Below are 12035 nucleotides of genomic sequence, written 5' to 3' on the forward strand. Positions count from 1 at the left end.
TAAAGAAGATTAGCTTCATCCCCAAACATCATCTAAGGCATCGGATCCCTCAGCCCACTAGGACTGGAATCCTCTAGCACCGCCAAAACCTGCCTTAGTAGAACACGAAGACGTGCCAGCCTATAACGGAAGGCGAAATCATCCCTTGCCAGATCAATAAATGACCACGGCCCTGAAGTTGGGGCCCCTGAAGCCTCAGAGGCCGACGTTTCCCCAGAAGTCCGAACTGAATCAGGTGATCCCACGCCCGACGGGCCCTGGTTGACAGAACACGAACAGTACCTTAAAAATATTTCAGTGCCATAGATATGGCCATGCGGAACCGCGTCGTAACCTCTGGAGGAAACAAGTCACCTTCCGTAGAAGGAGTAAAGGCCATAGGGACACCTGCTTGCGTAGCAAAGGAAGGTTGTGGGGCATGCGCCTCTTCAGACATAGAATCCTCTGGGGTGGATGGCTCAATGCAATCTAAGATCCCTAAGTCGGGAGAAGAGAGTACTCTAAAATGGCAATCGGAACATAACTGATGGGCATGGATAACCCGAGCCATTTCATATTCATCACAAGACGCATTCTCTGCATCGGAGACATCCGTGTCTAAAATATCAGAATCCTCTATAATCTTGGGATTACAAGAATGACAATCACTAACTGGCACCCTTTTTACCAACCCAATGGCTGGGGCACTCACCACCTCCTGTGAACCAGACAACCAACGAGCAGACTCCCTCTGTCGCCACACAGTCAGCATAAGGAAGTGGAAAACAACGCAACCGCACCCGGTCACGAGGTGCACCATGCCAGTCACAAAAAGAGCGCGCAAATCTAAAGACAGTGCTCCAATTGATGATAAGGCCGTTATGTTCTGAAAAACCATAGTATTGCTACACATTAGCAGATAGAACCACATAACAAACATGATTAAAGTCCCCCCTGTTCAATAACCCCCTTCAGGAGATATTAACCCATGATTCCAATTTTAAGATAAAAGGAGTCCCACTGGGATCCTAACGTCTCTCGTTAACATTACATTCACATAATTAAATAAAATTAAATGATCTTACCAGAATCTGTGCCGTGGAACAGGAACACGGCCCTTCAAGCGTAACAGATAGTAGCCTCACTTCTGACATAGACTTGAGTGAATAAAGGCAGGCAGCGAAACTTGTCAACGCTGACTGCCAAGGAGCTGTTAATTTGAGTCGGGATGGGTTCGCAGAAAGACGCTCCCTGCATCTCCGGGCTCTAACCTTCATCCATGCTATCACTGAGAGGCTGACAGGATTACTTAAAATTCCAGGCGAAGAGTACTACCCTCCATAAGAGACTATCTCAAACTTCTGACACTTCTCTGCCAACCTCCTGTGACGAAAGGCAAAGAATGACTGGGGGATGAGGGAAGTGGTGTGGGGGGGGTAATTGAAGCCATTGGCTGGGGTGTCTTTGCCTCCTCCTGGTGGCCAGGGTTCTGAATTCCCAAAAGTAATGAATGCAGCTGTGGACTCTTCCCATTTAAGAAGAAAATGATTTAACTTAACATAAGAAATATGCCGAAACAAAATTATCTAAACCCACGTCCCCCCACATCGCTAACAATAAATAAAGCTATTAACCCCTAAACCACTGTCCCCTCATATCGTCAACACTAAATAAACCTATTAACCCCTAAACCTCCGTTTCCCCACATCGCTAACACTAAATAAAGCTATTAACCTCTAAACCGCTGATCCCCCCCCCAAATAGCCAACACTAAATAAAAACCTATTAACCTCTAAACCGCCATCCCCCCACATCGCCAACACTAAATAAAATCGTGGGTCCATCTTCTATCTTCATGGCGGAGGCGGAGCGGTTGGTGGATACACGGAGGTGGAGGAGAGGCGGCTGTCCATCGGTCCGACAAGTAGGTCCTCTTCATGCGATCGTCCACCGCACACTGAAGATTGAATGCAAGGTACCCCATTCATATTGGGGTACCCTTATATTCCTATTGGCTTAAAAGTTCAAATCAGCCAATAGGATGAGAGCTGCTCAAATTTAGGAGTTTAGGAGTTAATAGGTTTATTTAGTGTTGGCGATGTGGGGGGACGGCGGTTTAGGGGTTAATAGGTTTATTTAGTGTTGGCAATGTGGGGGGATGGCGGTTTAGGGGTTAATAGTTTTATTTAGTGTTTGTGATGTTGGGGGTAGCGGTTTAGGGGTTAATAGGTTTATTTAGTGAGTTGCGTGCGATGTAGAGAGATGGCAGTTTAAGGGTTAATAGGTTTATTTAGTGTTTGCGATGTGGGAGGACGGGGGATTAGATATAAATACTTTAGTTAGGTGTTTGCGATGTTGGGGGATGGCGGATTAGGGGTAAATACATTTTATTAGTGATTGCGATGTGGGGGACGGCGGTTTAGGGGTTAATAGCTTAATTTAGTGTTGACGATGTAGGGTTAATAGCTTTATTTAGTGTTGGCGATGTGGGGGGATGGCAGTTTAGGAGTTAATAGGTTTATTTAGTGTTGGCGATGTAGGGGGACGGAGGTTTAGATTAGAATGAATATGATGAATGGATTTGAAAATTTGGAAACTGATTTATTCATTTGCTGAATTTTTCGGGACTTTAGTTATGGTGTTGATTCGGAAATTCGGATTCTTCCGAATCTCCGAATCAGCCAAAATTCATCCGAAAACTAAATTCGGCCAAAACGAATTGTACGTCTAATTTGTAAGGTTATTGCTCTGGTAACAACCTAATGTTGTGATGGGTATTACATATTTTATTATTCTTTTTATGTTGTCCTAATTCTTGTATTATATGAGGACTGTAGCTTTCCCAATAGAACATCATATTGTAAAAGAGGTCTAGTTTCCCTAGTTTATAAAAATAATACTTTTATGTTAAGAACATGTGATTTCCATTGTTTTAAAGTTGGGGTGATATTTGACTTCCAAGTTTTATGAATGAACTGCCTAGTGGTATTTATTAATTTTCAAGATAGATTTTTCTTCATTTTACACTTTGGTAATAGATGGAATGGGAATGGGAATTATTTTATTAATTTTAGTGGTTCCAGAAGGGACAATCCCACCAAAGATGTAACATGCTGCTCTCAGCTGGGCAAACTCTCCAGCATTGTTTAAGTCTTTGGTGAGTAATGTACCACCTCATCATTTGGTTTCTAACGCTCGAGCTGAGCTGAGTGGGCTGATTTAGCGGTGGAAAGGAATCTGAGTTTTCAAGTATGGTTGGAGATTCTAAACCCAGTTCTTTCTCCCAACTTTTAATATAGGATTTTAACAGTGGAATATTTGTTTTAATTAAACTTCTGTGAAAAATAGAAAATGTTTTGTTCAAGAGGATGTCTTTGATTCATAATTTTTCAAAATATGCGAGGGGTCTAAATAGCTCTGATTTCTGTTTTTGCAGGAGTAGGTCTCATTTGGTGGTGTCTAAACCAGGGTCTAAGGAATCCACCACCTCTATCTTCCAATTGTGGTTTGTCCAACATAGGGCTAGTTTCCATTGAGCCGTAAAAAAATGGAGCCATAAGTTACCAAAGTTGCCGACAGCTAAAAGTAGTTTATGGCTCCATTTAAGTACCAGGTTTCCATTGAAATATTTTGTGCAGTGCGTACAGTTGCTCTTTTTGTGTAGGTGTAAGTAAAGATTGTGTTAACGCTTCCATCCGACATCAGATTTCTATAAAATGGCACCATAACAAGTTAGTTGCTACGGTAACCCGACCTAACACCATAAAATCTATGTTTAACGTATGTGCTCCTCATCTGTGATCACCTCTAGAGAGAAACAAAAACAAAGACTACGTTTCGGCCTTACACCCTTAATCATGTCATAGGTCTAGTTAGAATTCTGTAGGTATGTGCTTGCATATATTATTTTATGTAAGCACATACTGATACTTCCATAAGAACATGCGTACAACTATTATTATACATCGGACAATAAATATTACATATTACCATTTTCTTCCTTCACTTGGTGTTTGTTTCTTTGTTGGGTACTAATTGGTTGGGCCGTTTATTAGGGTGTTTTCTGAGAACCTGGGTTATGCTTGCGTATTGGTTTGCTATGTAGCCACCAATAAGCAAGCACTATCCAGGGTGCTGAACCAAACATGGACTGGTTCCTATGCTTTAAATTCCTGCTTTTTAAATAAAGATAGCAAGAGAACGACAAATAATTGTAAGTAGGAGTAAATAAGAAAGTTGCTTAAAATTGCATGCTCTATCTGAATCATGAAAGAAAAAAAATGGGTTTAGTATCACCGAGGAGTGAGTGCTGAGTATGCCTGTTATGTTAAATTGTTGCAGTAGGGGTTGGAAGGAGTTTTACTTACCTTATATGAGATGCACAGGGAATCCACTTGATCTCTGCTGCTGTGGATTCATTGGAAGATTTTCCCTCTCTTTATTATTGTTATGGTTTGTAAGGTGGAAATCGTTTATCTGGGTTCTCCTTTTGAGGCTCAGTAGATGTCCAACGCAAGAAGAGGATTACTCAAACTACTTCTTTAAATGGACAGTCTAGTATAAATTAAACTTTCATTATTCAGATAGGACTTTAAATTTTAATCAACTTTCCAATTTACTTTTATCATCAAATTTGTTTCTTTCTCTTGGTATTCTTAGTTTAAACTAAACATAGGTAGGCTCATATGCTAATTTCTAAGCATTTGAGGGCTGCCTCTTATCACAGGCTTTTTAAATCTCTTTTCAACACAAAGAGACAGAAAGTACACGTGGGCCATATAGATAACACTGTGTTCAGGCACAGGGGGTTATTTAAGATTTAGCACAAAACAATGCTAAATTTAAGACAATAGATAATAAACAGTCACAGTCATGTGATCAGGGGGCTGGAAGAAGGTTCCTAGATACAAGGTAATCACAGAGGAAAAAAGTATATTAATATAACTGTGTTGGCTATGCACAACTAGGGAATGGGTTATAAAGGGATTATCTATCTTTTAAAACTATAACAGTCCAAAGAAGGTAATTTGGGCTCCCCAGGTTTCAACATGCTGAGCGACTCGTTGATACTGAACCTACTAGTTTGGAGTTCTTCTGTTTTGCAGCTGAAAGAGATATGAATTCCAATTGTTTTCTTTCATGCTTTAGATAGAGCAGCAATTTGATCCCCTTAACGCCAAGGATGTGCAGGGTACGTCCTACAAAAAGGAAGTACCTGCACGTCCTTAGGGTTTACAAGCGCTGGAAGCGATCGTGATCATTTCCTGCCACTTTCAGGGTATTGCAGTGATGCCTCAATATTGAGGCATTCTGCAATAACCTTTTTAAGCCACTGATGCAGAGAGGGCCACTCTGTGCAGGGAGGCGGGTGGGAGGCCCATCACTGGATCAGTTCCGGATCCTCTTCATGCAATGTGAGCGAGTGGTCAGGAGCGCGCGCGTGTGTGTGTGTGCGCGCGTGCTAGTACATTACAAGACTCCAAGGTATGGGAAGGAGCGAGAGGGAGAGGCAGGTGGTAATAAATGTTGGGAAAGAGATCTGGGAGGGGGGTAGGCTATTGAGGGGGGGGGGGTCAGCTACACTACAGGAAATTGTCTTTTTTGCCAAAAAAATTATAAAAACACTTTTCTTTTTAGCAAAATGGGCACTGGCAGACAGCTGCTAGTTCCCAAGATGGTGGCAAATAGGTAGAGGGCGGAGGGTTAGAGAGCTGTTTGTGGGGGGGGGATCAGGGAGGTTGGGGGCTAAGGATCCAACACTGCAGAATAAATTTAAAAAAATAAAAATATATATATATATATAAAAAAAGCCTTTTATTTTAGTACTGGCAGACTTTCTGCCAGTACTTAAGATGACGGTGACAATTGTGAGGTGGTGGAGGGAAGAGAGCTGTTTGAAGGGGGTCAGGGAGGGATCAGGGGGTGGGAAGAGTCAGGTGGGAGGATGATCTCTACACTAAAGCTAAAATTAACCCTACAAGCTACCTAATTAACCTTTAACTGCTGGGCATAATACAAGTGTTGTAGACAGCAACATTTAGCGGCCTTCTAATTACCAAAAAGCATTGTCAAAGCCAAATATGTCTGCTATTTCTGAACATAGGGTATCCCAGAGAAGCATTTACAACCATTTGTGCCATAATTGCACAAGCTGTTTGTAAATAATTCCAATGAGAAACATAAAGTTAGCATTTGGAACTGAAATAGTGGCATGAAATACAACAAAATGGGCCTAGATCAATACTTTGGGTTGTCTACTACACTGCACTAAAGCTAACATTAACCCTACACGCTACCTAATTAACCACTTCACTGCTGGGCATAATACACCTTCACTGCTGGGCATAATACAAGTGTGGTGCGCATCAGCATTTAGTGGCCTTCTAATTACCAAAAAGCAACGCCAAAGCCATATATCTACTATTTCTGAACAAAGGGGATCCTAGAGAAGCATTTACAACCATTTGTGCCATAATTGCACAAGCTGTTTGTAAATCATTTCAGTGAGAAACCTAAAGTTTTATGAAAAAGTTAACAATTTTTTTTTTATTTGATCGCATTTGGTGTTAAAATTGTGGCATGAAATATACCAAAATGGGCCTAGATCAATACTTTGGGTTGTCTACTAAAAAAAATATATATATATCTGAAGGGTTATTCAGGGATTCCTGACAGATATCAGTGTTACAATGTAACTATCGCTAATTTTTTTTAAAAAAATGGTTTGGAAATATTTGCTACTTGTGCTTATTGCCCTATAACGCAAACAAAGCAAAGAACATGTAAAAATTGGGTATTTCTAAACTCAGGATAAAATTTAGAAACTATTTAGTATGGTTGTTTTTGGTGGTTGTAGATGTGTAACAGATTTTGGGGGTCAGAGTTAGAAAAAGTGTGGTTTTTAAATTTTTTCATCATATTTTATCATTTTTATTATAGTAAATTATAAGATATGATGAAAATAATGGTATCTTTAGAAAATCCATTTAATGATGAGAAAAACAGTATATAATATGTGTGGGTACAGTAAATGAGTAAGAGGAAAATTACAGCTAAACACAAACACAGCAGAAATGTAAAAATAGCCCTGGTCCTTAACGGTAAGAAAATTTAAAAATGGTCTGGTCACTAAGGGGTTAAACAACTTTCTCATGTACTCCTATTATCAAATTTTCTTCATTTTCTTTGTATCTTTATTTGAAAAGCAGGAATTCTTAGGAGCTGGGCCATTTCTGGTTCAGAACCTGGGTAACGCTTGCTGATTGGTGGCTACATTAATCTGCTAAGCTTACATTCCTGCATTTTCAAATAAAGATAAAAAGAGAATGAAGAAAATTTGATAATAGTAGTAAATTAGAAAGTTGCTTAAAATTGCATGCTCATCTAAATCATGAAAGAAAATTGGGTTCATATCCCTTTAAGCGGGTGGTCAGGACCATAGCTGCAGGCTGTAAAGGAGGTTTGAGTGTTGGTCATTGCGGTCAGGGTGACGTTCCCAGACTCACAGCTTGGGGGTTCTCTGACTGATGTAGGGTGGGACGAGAACTCCCTATGTCATCATCTTGCATTAAACTAAGCTCCCCTTTTTGCCTGCAGCTCTGGGCTTTGTCCACTTCTTTGCAGGGGTTCTATACACCTGTGTGATTATTTATTAATTGCGGTTCCGTTGCTGGTTAATAAATACGACCCACAGGTATTTTATCCACCTTAGGAGTTAAATGTGTTTATTTCTATGTTAAGTTGTTGTTAGTTATTAAAGTTAAGTTAGTTATTATTTACTGTATTATGCAGAGTCAGTCACTCAGGACAATAGGGCATTTAATCCCTTATGGGTAGTTTAACCCCTTATGTAGTTACTAAGCCGTCAATTCATCCGTCATTTTAGACGCGGATAAACTCGCCGTTACTCGCCGCGGGCGAAATGGTGTCCGCTGTCACTATGTACTAATAATCCCCCAATAAATAGACAAGTCTAGCCCGCCGCGAGCAGTGGCGGATTATTGATAAATTTGACGCCTCGCTCGCCGCGACTAAGCTGATGTACTTAACTTTCAGTTGAATTGTCTGGCCAATTATTAACACGTGACATGCAAGGTGTCACGAACATCATAGTAGTCGCGGGAATAGAATTTTGCTCCTATAAAAGTTCAACTTATCTAAACAACTTTATTATTGTTCAAAAATTTTTGAAGAGTGTTAACAGAGCGATAACAGATAACAGAGTGATAACAAATATTTTTGTAATATTTATTTACAATTTGGATATGGCTTCATCTGGATCTGATAATATATAAATATTAATATAAAAATAATTATAAAGATTGACAACTATACAATACAAATTTAAAATATAGATTACTCTTTAATTACAGTCGACAAATTTGGCTCAATTTATGTTCATGGAAATGAGAGACAAATTAGACGCCAGTTATGCTGTACAATGCTGATATTACTGCCTTTTATATATGTCTAGACTGGCGTCTAGATTGACTTTCCTATTGTTTTGTACCTTGCCCGCCACCTAAAAGGTGGCGAGGCAAAAATAACGAGGTGGGAGCGGAAATTGTAGCGAGCGGACAAATAGATTTTTTAGTACATTCGTTTTTGGCGAGTTGGTGGTCAAATGTGTCTAATTACAGTGAAAAATGGAGACGTAGCGAGGTTTGGCGGATAAGTACGCTCGCAATTTTAAAGATGCGAGTTTGAACATAGTTGACGACTTTGTACATATCAGTTTGCGAGTTTTGACGCGAGATTTGTTGCGGGTAGCTCGCTGACTGCTTAGTACATGGAGCCCTTTGTTGGTCTTTGTTGCTGACTGGCAGATGCACGTAGCTTTTCAGTACAGTAAAATCGCTAAATGGTTCATGGTTTATATGTGACTTAGAAAAATATTTCACTGCTGCATTTCCTGACAATGGGGTCAATTTCACCCTGTTCTGTTTTCTTGTTTGATATTGGGAAAAAGAGATCATCTTGTATTTTATTTTACTCTTCCAGAGCTGAGCTTGAAAACTGTCATCTTTATTTTCCTATAATAGTACATTTAATGAAGATATTAGCTGTCAATCAACAAACACAAAGCAAAACCTTTGCACCAATCTAAAATGGTGGATTCGCTCTTTTTAGCATACATCACTTCCATGTCGCCTATGCAACCAATCAGGGACAATGACAACATGCAACATGGCCCTATCAGTTAGCGCTTCTATAGGGGCTTATTGGGGTTAATGAATTCCATGTGGTGCAACTGAATAGGGTGACATTAATTTCATTTACTGATGGTTTACAATGGTACTGATATCTGTATTGATATCACAACTGCCAACATAAGGTGCTATATTATGAGTTGAGCGCATATTTGCACTTCCACAAACCCGTAAACTGCACTTAGTTTTGTTATTTCTGTGCGCGCTACTGAGCGTGAGATTATGGTTGTGAAGTGCAAACATCGCAATCGCATCCTTGCGCTCAAAAGCACGCTCGATCGCATTTGTTTTTCCCCATAGACTTTATTGGAGCCTCCTTTTTATGCAGACAATCTGACAGCCACAGCTCAAGTAACCCTGATCGCAACTACATATTAATATATATGTATATAAATGTATACATATATATATATATTTGTTTATATGTGTATATAAAGGTATACATATATATTTATGTGTTTATATGTGTACAGTATATATGTATGAATGTACATATATATTTATGTGTATATATATGTATGAATATACATATATATTTATGTGGTTATATGTGTATATATGTATGCATATACATATATATATTTATTTGTTTATATGTGTATATAAAGGTATACATATATATTTATGTGTTTATATGTGTGTATATATGTATGAATGTTCATATATATTTATGTGTGTATATATGTGAGAATATACATATATATTTATCTGTTTATATGTGCATATATGTGTAAATATACATATATATATTTATACGAGTATATATGTATAAATATACAGTATACTGTATATATATTTATGTGTTTATAAACTTTAAATGTGTATATATGTATGAAAATACATATATATTTATGTGTTTATATGTTTATATATGTATGCATATACATATATATTTATTTGTTTATATGTGTATATAAAGGTATACATATATATGTTTATGTGTTTATATGTGTATATATGTATGAATGTTCATATATTTTTATGTGTGTGTATATATGTGTGAATATACATATATATGTATGTGTTAATACGAGTATATATGTATGAATATACAGTATATACAGTATATATATATGTGTGCTCCAGTATATATATGTATGTTTGTAAATAAATTTCTATGTTAATAAATGTGTTACATAGGATACCTGTGTAAAAGCACTTTTAGTTTTTTTCAAACACCTCACAGCTCTTCCCTTTGAACCCTTATAACTTTCAGGTGTGCACAAAAAGGCGCATTTTTGCCCCTGTGCAAGCGCACTGGAGCGTTGTGCTCCAACTGTAATCTAGCCCATAACTTAGATATATTACATTTATGTTTGTAAGAATTAATTAGGGCCAGGTGACAAGTGAAGCACTTGCATGCAAGCGATATTAGTGCTCCAGTTGGTAATACCAGAGCACGGTAATGTGCGCTGGTATTATAAGTTAATCGCAATGCGAACGCAAGCTCTCATTTCCATTGCTAGGAAGCATTGCACTCATGAGAGCATTATTTTAATTATTATATGAAGTGTTTTCAGAACTAAGATGCAAAGAAGCCTAATCATGGTGAGAAAGAGTTAATGTGATGTCCCCTGGCCCTATGCGTGTGACATCCATATGTGTGCAGGATCTGGGTGACGACTTAACAGGAACCAGATCAGCGCATATTTGCTTTCCAGAAGCCCACGCTGGATTGACTGGAACTGACTCTGCTTACGAAAGAAAGTTAGGACAAGTTATTTATAGCTCTGGGAAGGAGACTTTAGAAGGATTAACCAAAGATCAGATGAAATCTCTTTCTCACACCAACTTTCCAAAATCAGCAAACTCATACAAACAATAACTGCAGACAAATGCTGAAGCACAGGGGGACTGATGGTGAAATGCACCATGGGACTTACACACCTATACACATGTTAACAGCAAAACCTCCTGACCGGTCACTTATTAAGCATTTAATGCCAAGGGGTAGTCAATACATGGCATGGCTATCCAGTAGAAGTGGTAAAGACAAATACAGTCATAGTTAACATCAAATATACTTAATCAGTCCCGTATGGTATTTGTGGCAAAATAATGTGAATATTTGTTAAAATGTTTTATAAAATAGTTTAGTTATTGTTAATAATTTACTTTACCTTCCATTAGAGTAGGAATAATATTAGTATGCTATTATCTGGGTGAATACAGAATTGTTCACAAATATAATCCATCTATCTGTCTGTCTGTCTGTCTATCTATCTATCTATCTATCTATCTATCTATCTATCTATCTATCTATCTATCTATCTTTCTGTCTGTCTGTCTGTCTGTCTGTCTATCTATCTATCGATCTATCTATCATCTATCTAGCAATCATCTATCTATTTATCTATCTATCTATCATCAATCTAACTATCTATCTATTTAACTATCTCTGTCTGTCTATCTCTTTACCTATCATCTTTCGTTCTATCTATCTATTTATCTATCTATGTATCTATCTATCTATCTATCTATCTATCTCTCTATCTATTTATCTATCATCTATCTATCTACAGTATCTCACTGTCTTTTTATTTATCTATCTATCTATCTATCTATCTATCTATCGCTATATCAATCTATCTATTCTATCTATATCTATCTATCTATCATCTATCTATCCCTATCTATCTATCTTTCTCTCTCTCTCTCTCTCTCTCTCTCTCTCTCTCTCTCTATCTATCTATAATCTATCTATATCTATATTTATATCTATTTATCTATTATCTTTCTATTTATCTATCTATCTATCTCTGTCTGTCAATTTATCTATCATCTATCTATTCTATCTATATCTATCTATCTTTATATAATCTATCTATCTATCATCTATATATCTAT

The sequence above is a fragment of the Bombina bombina genome, chromosome 10 (assembly GCF_027579735.1).
Source record: "Bombina bombina isolate aBomBom1 chromosome 10, aBomBom1.pri, whole genome shotgun sequence".
NCBI classification, from domain to species: Eukaryota; Metazoa; Chordata; class Amphibia; order Anura; family Bombinatoridae; genus Bombina; species Bombina bombina.